The 22,621-nt window shown below is 33.6% G+C and overlaps 1 protein-coding gene across 7 annotated transcripts in view; it reads left to right on the forward strand.

The window, feature by feature from the left end:
- Positions 1-22,621, forward strand: part of LOC129495411 (methyl-CpG-binding domain protein 5) — a 433,502-nt gene that overhangs the window by 151,980 nt on the left and 258,901 nt on the right. For all 7 annotated transcript variants that reach the window (XM_055302889.1, XM_055302888.1, XM_055302892.1 and 4 more), the window contains exon 2: positions 14,597-14,690. The gene's annotated coding sequence lies outside the window, so the exon portion shown is untranslated. The remainder of the gene's footprint in view (positions 1-14,596; positions 14,691-22,621) is intronic.

Here is a 22,621-nt window from a genome sequence, read left to right on the forward strand (position 1 = left end):
GCCTTTGGCTCAGGTTGTGATCCCAGGGTCCTAGGATCAAGTTCCACATTAGGCTCTCTATAGGGAGCCTGCTTCTCCCTCTGCCTATGTCTCTGCCTCTCTCTCTGTCATGAATAAATAAACAAAATCTTTAAAAAAAAAAATGGAAGTTGAAAAAAATGCATTTTAACCAAAAAGTTGAATGTAATTCCAACAAAAAAATTTAGTGAGACCTATAGTCTAAACTAAAATCTTACTAATATGCTCAAGTATAAATATTTAGGGATACCTAAAATGCTAACAAATTAAAAATGAAATAGTAAAGTAATATGATTCTAAGATACTGCGAAGTAGTATTCAGAGCATTTAACATACCAAATAAGCAAATAAAATATTTAACAGTCACCTTGATACTAAAAGTAAAATATAACAGAAAGCTCAAATGAAAATATTATGAACTATCTAAAATAGTACCAAGAACATTAACTGGAAACCATTTTAGCACACCAAAAATTGAATTTAAAGAACAAGCTTTCAAAGCCAGAAATTGTCACAGGAAGAATTCAGAGGAGTCTAACGTATAAAAGGAAGTCCTCGATGTAGTCTGAAGAAGATGGGAGTCGGGCAGTAGCTGAACTTACTCTCCTTGGCACAAATATGCCCATTCTCTTGATCTTTGGGAAAATGCCAAACAAGAGCCTGATCATTGTCGATAATCCAGAGTTGGGAACCCAGGTCAATACCGGTTGGCCTTGGGCTGATTTGCAAAATGTCTTTTAGAAAGACATTCTGGGCACCTGGGTGACTCAGCAGTTGAACATCTGCCTCCAGCTCAGGTCCTAATACCGAGGTCCTTCCTGAGATTGAGTCCCACATCGGGCTCCCTGCGGGGAACCTGCTTCTCCCTCTGCCTGTTTCTCTGTACTCTCTGTGTCTCTCATGAATAAATAAATAAAATCTTTAAAAATAATTAATTAAAAAGACACTCTGAAAGATAGATATGCAACTAAGGAAAGGGAAGGAAAGGTAACTCAGGAGCTTTAGCTAAGATGAAGAAGCAAAGATAGTGGCATTTAAGTCTTTGACAGTATCTCCACAAATCTATCTCGGGCTGCTTTTCAAGTCACCAGTATGCAAGATTAATTCAGTATACTTTTTCCTTCTTTTGCTCAATTTGATCAATTTCTATCACAAGTTGAGAAACTACCATGTAATTTTTCTCAATGTTTTGATTTTTATAAGTGTTTTATATATGTTTTATGATTCAAATAACTCCAAAGACAATACAGTGATCAGGAACGTAGGCTCTTGAGCCCGGTTGTATAGGATAAATCCTGGCTCTGCCACTTACTAGCAAATACAACCTAGAGCACATTACTTTACCTCTCTGTTTAGATTTCCTCATTTGTTAAGTGAGCGTGATAAGAGCATACTATTCCATAAGGTTGTTTTGAGGATTAAGTAATTTAAATGTAAAACTCTTAGAATAGTGCCTGGCATATATGAATACTCAATAAGGTTTTTTCCCATGTATGAAAACAGTATATTATAGATGAAATATGAATTTGTAAAATTGCTGAGATACATTACTACTTTTGTATAAGGAACATTGTCAGGAAAATGCCTTCTAATTACTAAACTACCAGCTTCAAAATGAGTGTTTGAAATGTGGCCCATTTGTGAGTGAAGGACTGTAGTTTTTGCTTATTTTCCCATGTAGTATTTGCAGCTGACCTTGGAACAACCCAGATTTGAACTGTGTGGGTCCATTTCTATGCAGGGTTTTTTTCCCTAATAAATTCAGTACTATAAATGTATGTTCTCTTCCTTATGATATTCTTAGTAACATTTTCTTTCCTCTAGCTTGCTTTATTGTAAGAATACAGTAGTATATAATATATATAACATAAAAAATTTGTGTGAATTAACTGTTCATGGTGTCAGTAAGGCTTCTGGTCAACAGGAGGCTAATTGTAGTTAAGTTTTGGGGGAGTCAAGCATTATATGTGGATTTTTGACAGCATGCAGGGTTGGCACCCCTAACCCTTTGTTGTTCAAGGGTTAACTTTACTATATTTCTAGTAAGATGAGAGGAGAGTAACGTCTACCATTGCTAATAGTCACTTCATGTAATTTCACACACTCCACAATCAGCTCTACTAAGTACTTAGTAATAACTATTTCAAAAAAGGAAGTTGGAATTTCACTAAGGTCCAGTGACTTACCCAGGTAGTACAACTATTATAACATTGACAGACCTCAAACACAAAGCTTCTGCAACTATCCCTGTTTTATTAACAGAAGTGAGATTTGAAATGTATAACAACTGGTATGGCTTAGGCACCAACTATTTTGAGTGGATCCCTTGTTCTGCTGGGTGTTATCTCCTTAGAGATTAGAACTCAAAAAAGTCTTCTTGGTGGGGGTGAGGTTCCTAGAGAAGAGGACAGGTGGAATGGGGAGAGTGGCCATTTTCTAATAAGTATGGAAGCCTTTTACTATTAAGTATTTTAACTGGTACAGCCACACTCTTCATTCTGACCAAACCTTAGATATATCAAAGTACATAATTTTGATACACCTAAAGTTACAATTAGGTATATAAAAATTTAAACGCTGTATTAAGTTTTGGTTTTGCTGTTGTTTTTTTTAAGACACATTTTTAGGATCAGGCAAAATTGAGAATTCCTTTGTTGAAATAATAATGAATTATTATTACATAAATATATGATCCTTTTTCAATAACATTGATTGATCAATCGCCAGTTAACATAGATTGCCTTCATTTATAGCCAACCATTACTTTAAGTTACGAACTTGCAGTAATATGGTAAAAGAAGTTTGCACCTTACAGTACTTTGCCAAATTGTAAATACCATAAGGACTTCGTTGGTTTCCTTCTCTTCTAAATGTAAATTTACTCTCGTTTTTAGCCTTTCTCTTATTACATCTTCTTTCCACATCCAAGAAAAATAAAACAGTGATAATTTTCTATACATAATAATCTACCTAGTGTATGCTCAAATTTGCTAAATACCTAATCTCTTAATTTAATAATCTGGGAGCAACAGAAATCACTAATAGTGTTTACTCCTTTTTCAACTTTTTTGTGTGGTAGTAAAATTATTTGAAATACAAGATGTTAGTCAATGAATACATTGATTCTTGGTTTGTATTGCAATATTTCACAGAATTAAATGAATTAAGTATGTTAACTAATGTTTTTGTCTAAACCATATGAAATTCCCAATATTCAGTGTTTTTTGAACAATAAAATAATTTCACCTGATTCAGTCCAAAAGAGAGGCATCCCAACGTATTGAGATAGTTTTTTTGTTCTATATGAATCAACTGAGTATTTCATTTTTTGCTTTAGTTGCTCTGTTATAATCAGCCCATCAATAGGTATTTTTAAATGTTTTATATTTAACTTTTACCGAACATACTAAGTTTTACTTCCATGCGTGCACTGACTTGCAGTTCACTATACCAAGCTAAAATTATATATTATATTTACTTTTATATATATATGGTACATTTTATTGTATCTACATCTACAGTGGTATCTACAACTATATTCTCAGTACTAAGGAATCATCAGAAAAATCACAGCCTTATACATGCCAGGAATATAGGGAACATTTAATATTTGATTAATTTTAAATAGCATTTGAAGCTTTACGAGAGAGATGATATTAAGACTCAAATCACTCTTACAGAACACAATGACCTATAATGTTGTGGTTGAAACGTTTAAGTAGTTCTTTTTCTGCATAGTCATTTTAGTGCATTATAAACTGAGAAGATGGAGCAAATCTCCGGAAATTCTTTGCATTTTATATGCATAGTTTTTATTTGTTATCTTTGAAAGATTTTTTGTATATTTTTTATTGGAGTTCTATTTGCCAACATATAACACCGAGTGCCCATCCCGTCAAGTGCCCCCCTCAGTGCCTGTCACCCAATCACCCCATCCCCCCACCCACCTCCCTTTCCACTACCCCTTGTTCGTTTCCGAGTTAGGAGTCTCTCATGCTCTGTCACCCTCACTGATATTTCCCACTCATTTTCTCTCCTTTCCCCTTTATTCCCCTTTCACTATGTTTTATATTCCCCAGATGAATGAGACCATATAATGTTTGTCCTTCTCCGATTGACTTACTTCACTCAGCATAATACCCTCCAGTTCCATCCACGTTGAAGCAAATGGTGGGTATTTGTCATTTCTAATGGCTGAGGAATATCCCACTGTACACATAGACCACAGCTTCTTTATCCATCATCTGACGATGGGCACCAAGGCTCCTTCCACAGTTTGGCTATTGTGGACATTGCTGCTATAAACATCGGGGTGCAGGTGTCCTGCCATTTCACTGCATCTGTATCTTTGGGGTAAATCCCCAGCAGTGCAATTGCTGGGTCATAGGGCAGGTCTATTTTTAACTCTTTGAGGAAACTCCACACAGTTTTCCAGAGTGGCTGCACCAGTTCACATTCCCACCAACAGTGTAAGAGGGTTCCCTTTTCTCTGCATCCTCTCCAACATTTGTTGTTTCCTGTCTTGTTAATTTTCCCCATTCTCAGTGGTGTGAGGTGGTATCTCATTGTGGTTTTGGTTTGTGTTTCCCTAATGGCAAGTGATGCGGAGTATTTTCTCATGTGCTTGTTGGCCATGTCTAGGTCTTCCTCTGTGAGATTTCTGTTCATGTCTTTTGCCCATTTCATGATTGAATTGTTTCTTTACTGCTGAGTTTAATAAGTTCTTTATAGATCTTGGAAACTAGCCCTTTATCTGATACGTCATTTGCAAATATCTTCTCCCATTCTGTAGATTGTCTGTTAGTTTTGTTGACTGTTTCTTTTGCTGTGCAGAAGCTTTTTAAGTCCCAATAGTTCATTTTTGCTTTTGTTTCCCTTGCCTTCATAGATGTATCTTGCAAGAAGTTGCTGTGGCCAAGTTCAAAAAAGGGTGTTGCCTGTGTTCTCTTCTAGGATTCTGATGGATTCTTGTCTCACATTTAGATCTTTCATCCATTTTGAGTTTATCTTTGTGTCTGGAGTAAGAGAATGGTCTAGTTTCATTCTTCTGCATGTGGCTGTCCAATTTTCCCAGCACCATTTATTGAAGACACTGTCCTCTTTCCAGTGGTTAGATAGTCCTTCCTGCTTTGTCGAATATTAGTTGACCATAGAGTTGAGGACCCATTTCTGGGTTCTCTATTTCTGTTCCATTGATCTATGTGTCTGTTTTTGTGCCAGTACCACGCTGTCTTGAGGATCACAGCTTTATGTAGTACAGCTTGAAATCCGACATTGTGATGCCCCTGGTTCTGATTTTCCTTTTCAATATTCCCCTGGCTATTCGGGGTCTTTTCTGATTCCACACAAATCTTAAGATTATTTGTTCCAACTCTCTGAAGAAAGTCCATGGTATTTTGATAGGGATTGCATTGAACGTGTACATTGCCCTGGGTAGCATAGACATTTTCACAATATTAATTCTTGTAATCTTTGAAAGATCTAAAATGATATTCCATTTATCTTTTGTATATCTTGAAAAAGAAACTTGACAAGGCAACCCTCTATACATGAAAAATCTCTAATAAACAGGAGTGACTCAAGCTCTTTTTGTTTGCACTTGCTCCTAGTTAGATTTCATTTTTTTTGATTCTCAATTATCTCTCGGTCAATAATGACCCCATCTTTGTTTACTCCTGGAGGTAATTTGTGTAATCCAGACATCTTTTTCCCTTTATAAGATTTTATTCCTGTGTCAATGTGTTATTTTCTTTAATAAAACTCTTCATTATTTGGCAGGTTGGCATAATACTGAACTGATCTTGGTAGGATTTGAAATATTGTTCTCTTTTGGTAAAAGCTGTTTCCAGACATCATAAAATCAGGCATTACTACTGGCTCATAAAATTTCTCATGTAATATGGTTTCTTTTGCTGCTATGAGTGCCTGCACCAAAAAAATGCAGAAAGCCAGAGACTGATGTTTCCCCCAAACACTCACTGGTGACTTTGATAGTCCCCAGTCACATTAACTTCCTTTTCAGACATCACTAAGGATGATACTCCTACTCTTCTGTGCATTTATTTGCATTTTCCCTGCTTGTCATTTTATTATTTCCCATGTGTTGACATGTGAGGATTTCACCTTCTTGCACAGGGTTCTAATATTTTTCTCTGATATATTTTTGTTTTTGTTGGAAATCATAGTAGAATTAGATTTTCCCAAGGTGCAACTACTTATTGCTTTTTTTTTTTTTTTCAGTTAATTCTGGCTAGCGTCTCTTCCCTTACGATAATACAGGAGGATTTATTTCCATTAATGAGGACCCCTCATTTTGGAGGGTTGTTTTATTTTGTTTTGTTGATAATTTGAAAAGTTACTTTGGCTACAGTATGCATTATATAAAAAGATCATACTTTATATTATCAACACCATAAATACTGGAAGGAGTGTATTTCCATATCATAGAACATTTAAAAAATCTTATAGCATAAATTTGATGTTTTCTGTAAGAGTTTATATGATGATTTTAATAATATATGGCTGCGTTTTGAAGCCACTTATATTAAGAATCTTATAAGAACAATTTTTAGTCTTTATGCACATATTTAAAAAATTATGTTTAAAATTTTTGTATAAGTTAATTTAAATATATCTTCCCCTTAATTAGTTTTCTTTTAAATTAGCCTTAATTAACAAGTACTAATTAATAAGTGTATATATTTTCTTAAATTTTTAGCTAACATGATTTTCTTTTGTTTTATGCAGAGAACATCTTCTAAAAAGATTTTCTCTCAGTTCTGATTCAGTATTTTCTACTTAAGCTCCTACAACATTCTAATAGTTTGATTAGCTCATTTTAGTGGAGTCACTTTTAGGACTGTTATTATCTTCATTATCACCACATAAATAAAGCATTATGTTTTATATTTGGATCTGGATTTCTTTTTGGGTATTGAAGTAGGTTTATGAACGTTTCATGAAATCGATCTTTATAATAGTGTTTTCCTTTGGGGTTTAGTGTCTTATGTATCAAATACCTCAAAATGTTAAATACTTGAAACTATGTGAAACTTCTTTAAAGACCTCTGATTGTTGTGTACAAAAGCAATAGTCTCTCTCTCTCTCTCAAATACACACACACAGGGTTATGGACCCATTTTCTGTTGCATCATTAACAGAAACATTTTTTGTTGTGTTGGGCTAAATTCAGTTCTTTTGGAATTTTTCACTGTGTGTCATGAATTTCAGTATCACTTCCAAATATTTTGTTTTGTTCTTATGTTGGCCTCCCAGCAATTTATATTATTTTGTTTGTTTAAACACTGGGGTGAGGGGACACCTGGGTGGCTCAGCGGGTTAGTGCCTGCCTTTGGCCCAGGGCGTGGTCCTGGATGGAGTCCCAGGATGGAGTCCCGCATCAGGTTCCCTGCATGGAGCCTGCATCTCCCTCCCTCTGCCTGTGTCTCTGCCTCTCTCTGTGTGTCTCTCATGAATAAATAAATAAAATCTTTAAAAAATAATAAAATAAACATTGGGGTTAGTTAAATATGTTAAGAAATAAATTGCTGATTGATACAACTAATGCCTGTATTTTACTATCCTGCTTTAGAATTGAAAAATATTAATGACGTCCTGTTAAATGTTTATGAATTTCTGTAGTCTCCCTCCAAAAGGGGGCAGTACAACTTTGGTTTTTGACTTGTGAATGCTTTTTTTTTTCCCCCCCCCCCAAAGCATTCTTTTGTTTGCCCATAAAATTCCTTATGATTCTTAATCAGATTCCTAGAATCATGAATTTGGAAGGGACCTTTAAGGTTGCCATGTTTCAGAAGGAATTTAAGCACCTTCTGATGTTGAAATTTCTCCTTTGATATACTCATTTCTTGTCCAGTAATTCCACCTACCACCTTATGTCATTTTATTGTACTTAATGGATATTACTTTTTTTTTTCTTTTACACATTGAAGGTTTGTGGCAACCCTGCATTGGGCAAGTCTCTCAGTGCCATTTTTCCAATAACATTTGCTCACTTTCTTTCTTTGTGTCACATTTTGGTGGTTCTTGCAATATTTCAAACTTTTTCATTATTATTACATTTGTTATGGTGATCATTGGTTATGACTTGTCGAAAGCTCAGATAATAGCATTTTTTAGCAATACGGGTTTTTAATTAAGGTATGTACATTGTTTAGACATAAAGCTATTGCACACTGAATAGACTATAGTATAGATAGACATAACATTTATATGCTCTGGGGAACCCAAAAGTTCAATTGACTCACTTTATTATAATATTTGCTTTATTATGGTGATCTGGAAACAAATCTTCAATATCTCCAAGATACTCCTGTGTGCTTTTAGCACAATCTTGAACACTGAAATTAGCAGTAGTTAATCACTGTTGCTTTTCTTCTCTTTTTTTTTTTTCCCTTGTGATGCTTTTACAAAGAAAATGGAGGTGATGTCAGTGGTGGCGGTTTCTGAAGATGCTGTGAGAAAGATAACAGGGATAAACTGCTATAAAAGTGTAGGAGAGACTACTGAGTCAGGAGTCAGAGAGGCAAGAGTCAGAACCTGAGAAGATACAATGATAGCATCAATATCATCCTAGTCATAAATTTTAACAGTGCCAACATTCAGAGCAAGGCAGAGAGCAAGGTCACTGGTATATTTATCATTTCCAAAAGTAAAATAGCTTTACAAAATATCATAAAGCTATATAGAATAGTTTTACAGTTTATTTCTATAACACTGCCATAGAGGAAATCCTTGAAAAGTTCTGGTACATGAAAGAATAAATGGAAAAGATTTCTTTAAAATGTCTTTGTTTTATTGAATGTAATCTATTAACCTAGACCTTGATATCCACCAGACTTCAATCTCCAAATCCTGGATTTCTTTCTCTACACCATACTTATTTTCTCAACCTTGAGTTCTCAATCCATAATGGTTTTCAAGAACCTTATTTTTGAGGTTGGGAAAAACTACATAGAATTAGACTAATAAATGAGCTGCCAACCCACTTATGAGGTCCCAACCCTATTAGCTCATTAATTGTCTATCAACCAGCCCAGTGGGATAACAGGCATAATAAATTTGTTATTGCCAGAATATTAGTATGCATGTTCTTGGAACTATATTTGGCAAAACGGTGTGCATAATTCTTTCTGTCCAAAAAGGGTAGCTCTCAAGGTGTTTGCATATCACTCAGATATCACTGAAATCACTCACTGGTATTTCCCAAATAACAGGTAATTAAGGTGGTTTTGTGAAAACCAAATTGATTATTTATTCCAGTGGAAGAGATGCCCTGTCTAGATCAGATACACAGTTTTAGAGAATGCTGGTGCAGAAAGAAGATAAAAAGAAACAAAGATGGTTGCTTTTCTTTCTCTAATGATAATAAATGCCATTTATATTATACCTTGAATAGCCTGGTTATTATCAACTTTTATGAAAGAACTTTAGTTACTTTGGACTTTAAATATAGTGTCTTAACTGAAGCCAGATCATCTGGACAAGTTGCAAGAGGGCTAAAGACAAGGCCTAATTTGGTGGGCAGAATTTAGAATTACCTGTGGTTCTTTATTTTTAATTTTAACAGTGACTGGGGCACATCCAATGAGGGAATTTTATGCTGTTCAACATAAATAGAACAGTTGTATTAAAAACATAAATAAAAGTTATGCAAGGTGCACTAAATAAGTGATCTGAAATAAAGCTATAATGGATTTAACTGGTAGTAAGCAATGGCTTGAATACACTAGGGCTTAAGATTATTCTCTATGCTAAAAACAATTGAGAAAACAAATCTTCCATTTGATTGCATGATTAGAACTCTTGTCATACTGAAGAAATTTGGAAACTTTAAAAGAGTAGACATGGCAAATAAGCAGACAAGAGCTAAATGTATTTTTAATTCTTTGGTTTTTACTGAAATAAAATACTGGAAAGTTTTATTTTATTCTATGTTTTGTTTATTTGATTTTTTTGTTTTTTTTTTTGTTTGTTTTTTGCTGTGATCTTTTTGCATTCAACCACATATGAAATTTGTGAAATAGTTTTTTTTTTAAAGTCACCTTTAGAATGGGATCTTAAGGTCTACAGAATTGCATTTTGCTAATGCTATGAGAGCAATCACCTATAAAAGTTTAGATTTTGAGGGTGCTTGGGGGAATTCAGTCAGTTGTGTGTCCCACTCTTGATTTTGGCTCAGGTCATAATCTCAGAGGCTTGGGATTAAGTTCCTCATGGAGCTTCACACTGAGTGTGGAACATGCTTGAGTCTCTCTTTTCTCCGTCCTTTGCCCTTCCCCCCACGCTCATACTTTCTCTTAAAAAAAAATGTTTAGGTTTTTTTATATCATCCCATAGCTCAGGGAAGTAGAAAGCATGTTTTCTTCCTGTAAAAACTTCCATATTTCAAAATTGGCAGTGCAATAATGTTTTAAGAAGGTTTAGTTTATCATAAAAAACATTTTTAAGGGGATCCCTGGGTGGCGCAGCGGTTTGGCGCCTGCCTTTGGCCCAGGGCGCGATCCTGGAGACCCGGGATCGAATCCCACGTCGGGCTTCCGGTGCATGGAGCCTGCTTCTCCCTCTGCCTGTGTCTCTGCCTCTCTCTCTCTCTCTCTGTGACTATCATAACTAAATAAAAAAATTAAAAAAAATTTTAAAAAAACATTTTTAATAAGTTAAAACCATAAATATTATATCCCAGCATAGGGCCATACGTAATAAATCATAATGTCATTAGGCTTCTAGAACATTACATTCAAAGCAAGACTGAGGCTTTTAGGATAAACCTTTAGTATTTATTATGCTTTATTAGGCAAATTGTACAAAGACTTTATTCTTTAAATTGCACAAAAATAATAAAATGTATGTAGCACTAAACGAGGACTTAGAAATTACCTCTTTGTGGAAGAGTTGGAAGTGAACCCCCATGGCATTCTCCTTTGAGTGTGCAACCTGATAAACCTTGTAAAAGGGTGGAATGTCTTAAGACAGAAATTTATATGAAGATATGTTAAGTAAGGCTTCCAGAGCTACTGGAGATTTTAGTTTAATGGACAGTGACTTCAAGAAATACCGTAGATAATTGTAGACTGCATGCGTTTGAAATCCAGCTCTGACAGTTGTTAACTGTGAAATGTTGGACAAGTTAATTTCTCTGTTCCTCAATTTCCTTATCTATAATACGTAGATGATAATAGTACTTCTTAGGATTGTTATAAAGATTAAATTAATGATGGTTAGAATTTAGAAATCAATAAATGTTAGCTCTTATTACTGTATTTCAAAGAAGAAGTGTTAGCATCTAAATAAACAAAGTTGCCGACACTTTATTATCCATGTATTTTTAGTTATTAGAGTTATATGTATAGATTGAATTCTTTTGTAATATATTGTGTTATTTACAAAGTTATTGGTTCTTATTAAAGTATATAGTTTTCCTAAGGAAACTACACTAAACCTGTTCCCTATAACATCTGTGTTAAGTATATTTAGAGTCTAATTTAATTTTTAAAATGTTCATTCTTGTTAATTCATTTGTTACTATTAACAACAATTATTGCACCATTGCCCCTCAGTTGACTAAAATTACCTGGATTATGAGACATTAAAAGAATTGGGTGTGGTATCCTCAAAAGAGTTGGGCTAGTTATTGCAGCATAGGGAAATTACAATTTTTAAATCATTAATTGTTGTAAAATATACTAGAGAGAAAAGCTGGATGCCTCATTCAATTGCTGTAAAATGCTATACTCAGTTACTGAGAAGACCAACAAATAAAATCATCACATATTTATTAAATGCTTTCAGGCTAGGGCTTGCTGGGAAATTATAATTTAGTTGAGGGAATAAAACAAATATGCCAAATCTTAATAATAAAAGATAGAAATAAGGGACAATAAGTGAGTATCTGATTAATTACCTAAGTAATTTTCAATAATTAGTGTTGGAAATCAGAAGAGGAAGAAAGCTTTTAGTGTCAGATTGATGGAAATTTCCTTCAAGGAGGAAGCAGTATTTGAGCCAAGTTTTGGTTGATGAAGAGATGAGAGATAAACAGCAAAAGGCAGCCGGGGTCAAATAGTAGATCATGAGACTTGCCAAAAGGCATTGGACTTCATTGCATAGCTGTAAACCAGAGGCCGACTTGCGTCTGATCCTGCAGATTTGAGAGGTGGAATAGCTCCGTGTTCAGGAAGACATTTGGGAAGTCCATGGCTGTTTACTCACTATTAAGCAGCAGTAGGTCTGGGAAAAGAATCAACTTTAGTCATAAACTAAAGATTGATGTTAAGTTAATAGAAAAACCTGAAGTCTTTAGTAGCACATACATGTAGAAAGAATACTTTATTAGGAGCACCTCCATACTAGGGAGGTAAGTGAAAATAAGTATAGTTTTCTTTAAAGGGCTAGTAGTTATTGAGATCAGCATCCTTATTATGTATAGCAGACACTTGGATATTTATCTCTGTTTATTAGACTTCTCTTTTTCAGAAAGAATCTAAAGAATATGTGCATATGAATATATTATGTTTATTACAAAGTATTTCTGGACCTGTTTATAAGAAGTTTCAAAGCTAGAATGTTAACAGCCTATTTCATGTTATTTTTAGTAAGTTATGTTAGTGTGTGTGTTGAAGGAAATGACTCAAGATTTTTCTTTAAAAAAATTTTAGTTTTGCTCTTAGAGCAAATGATGATAGAAGAACTCCCCCCCCCCCCGCCCCCCCCTGCTAATTTAGGGCCAAAACATTTTTAATTCTGAGACATTGAGGACATGTTTGTAGTTATATATGTAGTTTTAAGTTAAATTTTCATTACAGAATATAATCTATTCTCTCTCTTTTTCTCTTTTGGCACAGTATTTTGTTGATTAGGAGAATACACAATTTAGAAAAGAGATTATCCATAAACATTATTTTAGCTTATCTACATTGATTGATTGCTAAAGCCCTATTTATATTATTTCTTATCCTGAGCGTCTCAGGATTTCTTTTAAGATTAGAAATGTAATCTTACAATAAAACTCAAGAAGTATTTTTATAAATGCTAATAATGAAGATTTAGTAGTAGTACTGTTTTATAGGGACTTTAGACCTTTTGTATTATATAATTACCAGAGATATCTGTAAAAATAGAGAATCCATGGCCTTAGCCTAATTTCTCTGAATCAGAGTCTACAGCATGACACCTGGCAGGAATCTACATTTTAAAGTAGTATCTTTGGTCCTTAACTGCATTGTACTTTGAGATTCGCAGCCACCACCTTTTATGTAATGCTTGTTAGTAGTCAGATTAGCAAGTATTCAGTAGTTTTCATAGATATCTGTAGACAGTATTTTTTTGTTACTCATTGATTTATAGAAATTAAATCAAATAACTGCAGTGAGGTGGTTTCTTCACCTGAAGAACAGATATCCTTCCTTAGTGGTTTTAAAAAAAATATCTATGCCTTGGCCCCACATCATACCAATTAAATCAGAATATCTGAGAAATATACCAAGTCTCAGTATAGTTAAAAGAGTCCTGAGTGTTTTTAACATGCAGCTGCAACTAGAAACTAATGAGAGATCTACACTAATGGCCAAAAGGGATAATCATGTTATTTAATCCAAAAATTATTGATATTTGGCTTGGGAATCCATAGTACTCACAACCACGTACTAAAGGTATGGTATTTTAGCCTCCAAATTCGATTTCCCTAACTGCTTGTTTTAGGCTTGTTTAAAAGCCAAGGAGAGTCAGAATCAAAATCTTTTAGCAAAGAACATTTTCTCTTTAGCAAAGAATCCTAATTCTCTACTAGTGGCAATTTCTCCTAAAAGACCTCTGCAGAGTCTCCCTAGTTTGGTATAAAGTACTGATTGGGTGGTTTAAATGATATTGACCATTTTTATGAAGACCATATTTAATTAGTTGATCTGTATGATAATGGCATTTATATGCAACTCAGATGTAATCAAGAATATATTTTTTGTGATCTATTTTGAATAAGGAAAATATTTTCTAGGGTAGGGATATGTTCATGTAGGACGTCAGAATCAATGTAGTTTGTATATTTTCTTTTTTACAATGATTGATTGATTTAGAGTAAGTGTGAGTCGAAGGAGGGGGGAACGCAGAGGGAAAGGAAGAGAGAGAATCCCAAGCTGGCTCCATGCTCAGCAGGGAGTCCAATTTGGGGCTCAGTCCCACAACCCAGAAAAACGTTTCAAACATTTCGTATGAAATAACGACCAGAGCTGAAATCAGGAGTAGGAGGCCCAACCAACTGAACCACCCAGATGTCCCTAAAATTAGATTTCTTAAAAATGGTCATAGAAACTAGGTAGCCAGATAAAATTAGTACTGTAGAATAGATCAAAATATATGTTTCACAGAACTTTCTGATTCTTCTAGGTGGAAAAAAATCTCATTGTTACTACTGTTTATTTATATAAAATATGTCTTATGAGATACACCTCCCCTTGTCCAAATTTACTAAAGTCATAAAGAATAATTTTAACATCTCCTTTTATATTTAAGATAAATGAAACAATATTTATGTCCTCAAATTCATATTTTCTTCTTTCTTTTTTAGATGCTTTTTGAGGAAATCAGTTTCTGCGTGTGGGAAGTAGACTTTGAAGGTTATATGGTTTACAGACAAGATCTTTAAAATATAGACACTCAAGGTAAGTAATAAATATAACATCATAAATAATCTCATTTAAATGAATAGAATTTCCAGACAGTACTTTGACCTACTAACCGTACGCTATCACTGGTCCTACCGAAGCAGTCCTAAAACCCCATTTATTCATACTCATATCCAAATTTTTATGCCCTAACACTATCTTGACAGGAAGTATCATATTTCATGTATAACAGGCAGTTAGTAAAATTGATATGTTATTATAGAAGTGTGCAAACCAATTAAGAAGAAGGGAGAAGAAATGATGTAGCTTCCATTAAATCTGTGAGCAGAGCTCAGTAGTGTTTAATTTGAAAGAATAATTAAACAAAAATTACTATCTACTGCACTTTCTTCTTAATGTACTATATTCATTAATCAGTTCCTTAACTACATTAGGAACTTGTTCTTTAACCACTCCAAAAACCCCTGTCATATTCACCAAACCTCTTTATACTATTTCTCCAGTCCCCAAAGATTTGTTGTGACCCGTCATACCCTTTCAATTAACATGCTCTGCTCATGCCTCCTATGACTGCTTACATGCTTACATTACTAAGTAATTTTTTTTATATATTTTGTAAAATTTTGAGTGAGATATGAGGAGCACAAAATGCAAAAAAGGTATTTTAAATAATGTATGTCAGGCAGAGACATACAGCCTCGGAGAATATGTGACCAGTAAATGGGGCACTTTTGTTCAGCTCTAGAATCCTCTCGAGGTAGAAATAAGAGGCCTATAAAATCTAATTTTATGACTTTTTTGGAAGAATCAAATGTGGATTTTGAGAAGTCCTAATTTTTTAATATCAGCACAAAATTTTGCCTGTGAAAAAAACCTACTTTTGCCAACTGTGTGAACCAAATAAAACAATTTACAGCCTCTGGTGCAGAAATTTTTTCCCTTTGTTCTTTTTTGCTGTATCTTTTTAGAGTGCAAGTACTTTAGAGTCTATTTTTTCTCCTTAATTTGTGGGTAGCAGCTTATTGATTTTGCTAGTTTTTTGTGATGAATATTGTCAGAAATGACTTATCTTGAAAATATAAATGACATTTATTTCCAGTTCATTTCTATAGTTATATATGGTGAGCTGGTTACTTGGAACAGCTATTCAATTGTTTTCTGAATTATAATAATTAGACAATTATTTTTGTAGTTCCTTCATCTCCACAGTCTAAAACCAGATCCTTCCAATTAAAAAAAAAAAAATAGCTGTAAGGAATCTTTTTTTTTTTTTAAAGGAACTTTTGCATAGAGAATAGAGCTAAACATGCTCCTTAGTTCATTGCACACTGTCATCATTGGTCCTCACAAAGCACTGATTTTATTTATATATTTTATTTTATTTTTGTTTCTAGTCCCATGCTTCTGACCTTAACCCATAGAGAAGCATTCTAATATGGTTGTCATTATAATAACTACTGAAACACTCTCTTTTGTTATATATTTTTTCATAATATAAGTATTATTTTATATACATGTGTTTTTAAATATTTTAAACCGAAAATTTCAAATAAATAAAACAGAATATATTATGAACCTTCATGGGTCTTTTCGTTGGCTTGTGTTAATTATATCTCCACTGTGCCCCCTTCCCCTTTTTAAGTATATGAAATTTTATTATGCATATATGGTATTATGCTATGTATCTCATTTTGTTCCTTACTATTTTATTTTGCTTAACCTTTTGTGCTTATCATTTACTTACGTTGTCATGTTTACACTGCTGCTAAGTGCTGCATAGTATTCCATAGTTTGTGGATACCATGTTTTAACGACCTGTATTTCCTAGTATGGCCACCCAGATTTTCTGTCACAACAAACACTGTTATGATGAATATCCCCACGCTTGTTTTATCATGGAACTTTGCAAGGATTTCTTTGGGATGTATACTCAGGAGCACAATTGCTGAGTAATAGGAGACATGTTTATACTTAATTTGACCAAGTCCTGCCAGTTGCTCTACCAAATAAATACTTTGGTCCACACTAGCAGTAACTCTCTCATTTCTGTCAACCCTGGACATTATCGAGCTTGCTAATATTTTCCATCTCATATGCATAATTTACAGCCTATTGTTTTAATTTTAATTCCTCCTATCAGTAATGAGTTTGAATATGTTTTCATATTTAAATTGGCCTTTGGCTTCCCTTTTCTGAAATTGCTTCTTCATACTCTTTATTTTTCATATGGGTTCTTGTCTTTTGATAAATGCTCTCTAAGAGCATTTCATTTCCTATTAGCTTTAGATATTTAAAAAATCTGCTTCCATTCTTTCAATTTTTTAATTTTGTGCATGATACTCTTTGAGTAGACATCAGTATTTTAAAATATTAATTAAAATATTTTCTTGATGTCTGTTGTTTGTGTAGAGAAATGTTACTGATATTTTGAAACAACATTGCTGAACTCTCTAATTCTTAATAGGTTGTTCTTATATCCAGATAGATGATCATATTTCAATTCCAATAATGGAAGTTTTCTTTCTACTTCTCCCATCCTCATACTTTTACTTTTGTCTTTCTAATCCCTTTGATCAATTCCTCTGGAAGTATGTTAAATGCTAGTAGTGGCACATCCTTATCTTATGCCCAGTCTTTTTTTTTTTTTTACTTATGATAGTCAGAGAGAGAGCGAGAGAGAGAGAGGCAGAGACACAGGCAGAGGGAGAAGCAGGCTCCATGCACCGGGAGCCTGACGTGGGATTCGATCCCGGGTCTCCAGGATCGCGCCCCGGGCCAAAGGCAGGCGCCAAACCACTGCGCCACCCAGGGATCCCCAGGGCAGTCAATTTTTGTTTCAAGGCAATGAAAGAATAGGAAAGAATCAGAAGCAGAACTCTAATAATAGTTCACTTCCAGCTTTGTCCTCCCACAGTCTATAGGCTCCTTCCTGCTCTAGAATCTGGGTTCCAAGGCCCAAGCACATTTAACAATTCACAATGGTCTTCTATATCACCTTGCCTTCCCTAGGAGTTTTTGAGTTTTCTTATTCTTGGCTTTTTCTGTCTATAATTCCTACTGGAATTGATGCTTAGAGAAGGATCCAGCAGCTGTTCTAGTCCAACATCTTGGTATTATCTTCCTGGAAGAAACTCTTACAAAACCTTTACATTTGTGTACTGTTCATTAACCCAAGGATCACATTTCTAAAAGTTTCTCCTAAGCATATCATCAGGAGTTATTTGGTGTGCCAGGGTGCCTCAGTCAGTTAAGCATCTGACTCTTGTTTTCTGCTTTGTCATGGTCTCAGGGTCCTAGGATTTAACTCCATACTCAGCAGGGAGTCTGCTTGAGATTTTCTCTCTCCCTCTATCCCTCCGCTGTGCGTGTTCTCCCTCTCTCTTGCTCGCTCACTCTCTCAAATAAATTAATCTTTAAAAGAATTATTTTTCATGATGTTTGAAAACAACTAAAATGTCCAACAAATGTCTAAAATGTTCAATGTATATTGATAGAGTAAACTATTCTGAGATAACTAACTTTTTACTACTCATTTTTCTTTTTAAAAAAGTGAATGTCTATACACATGCACCAAAATGTAACAGAGATTATCTTTTAGTATAAAATGATGAGTGAATTTATTTTTGCTGTCCTTTTTTATGCTTTCCTAAATTTCTATAAAAACATGTTGCTTGGGCAGCCCAGGTGGCTCAGCGGTTTACTAGCACCACCTTCATTCATTGGAGACCCAGGATCGAGTCTCATGAATAAATAAATAAAATCTTTAAAAAATAAAAATAAATAAACATATTCCTTTTGTACTCCAGATTAGTGAACAAATATGTATTTTAATAAAGCAGAAGCAATCAACTAGAATATGGGGGGTTGGATGTGCTAAGCATTTAGTTTGCATTTTTCTTCATTTGTTCACTTGATTTTTTTCCTGAAAGTTTGAAATTAAGGGAAAGATGTAAAAAAATATTGATTTATATAATTTTCATTGCCTTATCAAAATAAACTAATTCATCTGAATAATCAGACATTTTTCTTTAGCAGTATAAAGAACAGAAGACATCATAGTGACTCATACTATTAATTTAGAAGGCTTATTTGACCTTTGTGGGCTTGTGTAGATAGCCCTTATATGTGGATATTTAGCATTATTTATCTCTATAAAAACACTTTTCAAACTATGTTACCTCCTATCTCCAACTCTAACATTCTTATGAAAAAGGTATTGTACCTACTTGACCATGGGTCCTCATACATATGGTACATATGTCCTCTAAGCTCACTGAGAATGGCATGGACCGAGCGTTGACCTCTCCCCATGTGTAATGCCAGATACCATAGCCAAACCAGGGGAAAAGAGACTAAGAATTGACAGGGATGATATAATTAGCAAAGAATTTAAAACAGCTAATTGTTTACTATTTAAGATTTAAAGAAAAATACTGAAATAATGAGGACAGTTATGGAAAATATATTTTTTAGCTCTAGAAATTCCCACATATGAAATGAAATATCCACTGATGGGTTAAGCAATGCATTAGACACTGAAGATAAAAATATAAGTGGACTTAAATTTTCCAAATGGAAGCAGAGAGTAAGTAAGAACTACTGAAAAACAAAAAACAAGAACAAAAAACAAATGACACCTCAATGTCCTGACACTACCATGTGATCTAAAAAAAAAAAAAAAAAAAATGTGTAATTGGACTTCCAAAACAAAGAAATATCTTGAGAAATAATGACCAAAGTTTTTCCAGTTTTGATGGAAAATATAAACTCACAAAACCAAGAAGTTTAACTAATCTCAAACAGGAAAGAAAACCACACCAAGACATAATTTCTGAAAGCCAGTAATAAAAAGAAAAATCATAAAGGCCCAGAAAAAAGACACAGTATGTACAAAACACAAAAGTTAAAAAGTGTACTGACTTCTCTACAGAAACAATGAAAATTAAAAAAACATTGGAATAAGATCAGCACTGAAAGAAAACTATGAACTTAAAATTATATGTCCAGCAAACAATCTAAAATAATGGCATTTTCAGATAAAACAACAAAGTAGTTGAAAGAGTTTATTGCCAACATACATTTGTTGCAAGAAATATTAAATGAAGTCTTAAGGGAGAAGAAAAACAGCATTAAATGGAGCACAATTCACACAAAGGAATGAAAAGCCCCAGAAATGGTAAATACATAGGTAAATAAAAAGACTTTTTTCTCATTAAAAATTTTAAAAGGTAATTCAAAATCAAAAATAGAAATACCATATGATCCAATAATTCTACTACTGAGTATTTACCCAAAAAAAATGGAAACATTAATTTGAAAAAAGTATATGTACCCCTGGATTTACTCCAGCATTATTTACAATAGCTAAGGTATGGAAGCAACCTAAGTATGCATCCATAAATGAATGGATAAAGAAGATATGGTATATGTATATTGCAATATTACTCAGTCATAAAAATGAATGAGATCTTGCCATTTGCAACAACATGGATGGTCCTAGAGACTATAATGCTGAGTGAAATGAGTCAGACAGAGAAAGCCAAATACTATATGATTTCACTCATACGTGGAATTTAAGAAACAAATGAACAAACAAACAAAAAGACACAAAGAACAGACTTACAAAGACAGAGAACAAACCAGAGGTTGACAGGCGGGTGGTGGGTGGAGGGATGGGTAAAATAGATAAAGGAAATTAAGAATGCAGTTAGTGTGATGAGCAGTGAGTAATGTATAGAATTGTTGAATCATTATATTTTGCACCTGAAATAACACTTAATTATACCAAAAAATATATTTTTAATTTAAAAAATTGTTTAAATCATAAAATGTAATAAAAATATGAAATATTGTTAGGTTTTTGATGTATATAACTAGTAAAATGTATGACAATAGGGCAAAAAATGAGAGGGAGAACTGAAGGTAAAATGTCATAAGATTTTTACATTATTTAGGGAATAGTATGGTATTGTTTAAATCTATGCTGTGATAAGTTAAGATTGCATATCTAAACTCCGGAATAACCACTAAAGATACACAGAGAGGTAGCTAATAAGTCGATAGATGAGTATGGTGGGATACTAAAAAATTGATTTTGTTCAAAAGAAGGCAGGAACAGAAAATGAAAGAAGAGATGGGCCAAATAGAAAAGAAATAGCAAGATGGTAGGTTTATATCCAAGTACATAATAATTATATGAAATGTAAGTTGTCAAAATACTCCATTGAATTTGGTATATTTTGTTAGACTAATAAAAATCCAGTAAGCAATTCTGTACCACGAGGGTTGGCAAACACTTTATCAAGGGGTAGATAGTAAATATTTTAGGTTTGAGGACCATACAGTTTCTGTTACAACTACCCAGTGCTGCTGTTACAGCTCAAAACAACAACAAAAACAAAAACAGCCATAGACAAAATGTAAGCAAGTGGTTGTGTCTATATTTCAATAAAACTTTATTACCAAAAAAAAAAAAAAAACCTGTCCCTTGGGCCATAGTTTGCCAACCCTTAGTATACCGGATGGAGGAAGTACATTTTAAATATAAGAACACAGGTACATTAAAGGTAAAATGAACTATGCTAACACAAATCATCAAGAAGTTGAAGTGGCTAACTTAATATTAGACAAAATAGACATCTAGAAAAGATGAAAGACATCTTTACCATAGATAAAGGGGAAATTTTATACTGGATAAAAGACATTCATCAAGTCATGTGTATGCACCTAACAATAGCTCTTAAAAATACATGAAGCAAAAACTGAGAAGAGCTGAAAGGAGAAATAGACAAATCCACAGGTATAGTTGGGTGTTTCAACTGTCCTCTTTCAACAATTCTTACAACAGTAAGTAAATAGAGACCTTGAACAACAGTAAAAATTAACCTGACCTAATCGACATTTATAGAACATATACTCAATAACAGCAGACTATGAATTCCTTAGTACTCTGCATGGAACATTCATTATGATAGATTATATTTTGGCTATAGAACAGGTCTAAACAAATTTCAAAAGATTGAAACCAACCAGAGTGTGGGGGGGGGGGTGAGAAAAACAGAATTAAGTTACAAACCAAGAACAAAAAAAGAATGAAAATTTCCCACATATATGGAAATTAAACATCGTACTTCTAAATAACCTATGAGTCAATAAGAAATCATAAGAGAAATTAGGAAATACTTTGAACTCAAAGATAATAAAAACACATAGAAAACTTGTAGAATGTAATTAAGTGCTTAAAGAGAAATATAATTTTAAGAAAAGTAAATTAAACCCAAAGTAGCTATAAACTAGGAAATAATATAAAATCAGAAATCAATAAATTAAAAAATACCAAACAATAAAAAGCTTAGTTAAAGCAAAAGGCGATTCTTTGGAAATATCAATAAAGTTGATAAACTTCTCGCTAGACTGATCTAAAATTAAAAGAGAGAAAGAGGGAAAAACATTAAAATAGCCCGTGGGTATACTTGATGAAAGACTTGAGTCACATTGCAGTCCGGTCTGGCTGCTATCCCTGATGGCACAGGTGTATCATTCTGGGATATCTCTTCCTTGTTTGTGAGATTTCCTTTTTCTCTCTTCTATGCGAAACTCCTATCTTAAACTTTTTTTTTTCTTTTGTTCTCCTATTTTTGTGGAGTGAATTTTCCAGATGTTTCTTGAGAAAGAATGTATCGGAGGTAATTTTAATTCTAAGATTTTTTTTCACTCCTGTATTACTTTTCTTAAAAAAAGTTAAAGGATAGTTGACATATTTCATTAGTTTTAGGTATACAACACAATGATTCAACAGTTAGGTACATTACAAAGTGTTGTTCATATCTGTCATCATACAGAGTTATTGCAGTATTACTGACTAAATTCCCTATGCTGTACTTTTCATTCCCAACATTCCGACTAAGTTTTAAATGTCCACAGACATTAGATCTTTCCACTTTGATTTCATTTATATTGCCTTAACC

This window comes from Nyctereutes procyonoides, unplaced genomic scaffold (genome assembly GCF_905146905.1).
Source record: "Nyctereutes procyonoides isolate TBG_1078 unplaced genomic scaffold, NYPRO_anot_genome, whole genome shotgun sequence".
NCBI classification, from domain to species: Eukaryota; Metazoa; Chordata; class Mammalia; order Carnivora; family Canidae; genus Nyctereutes; species Nyctereutes procyonoides.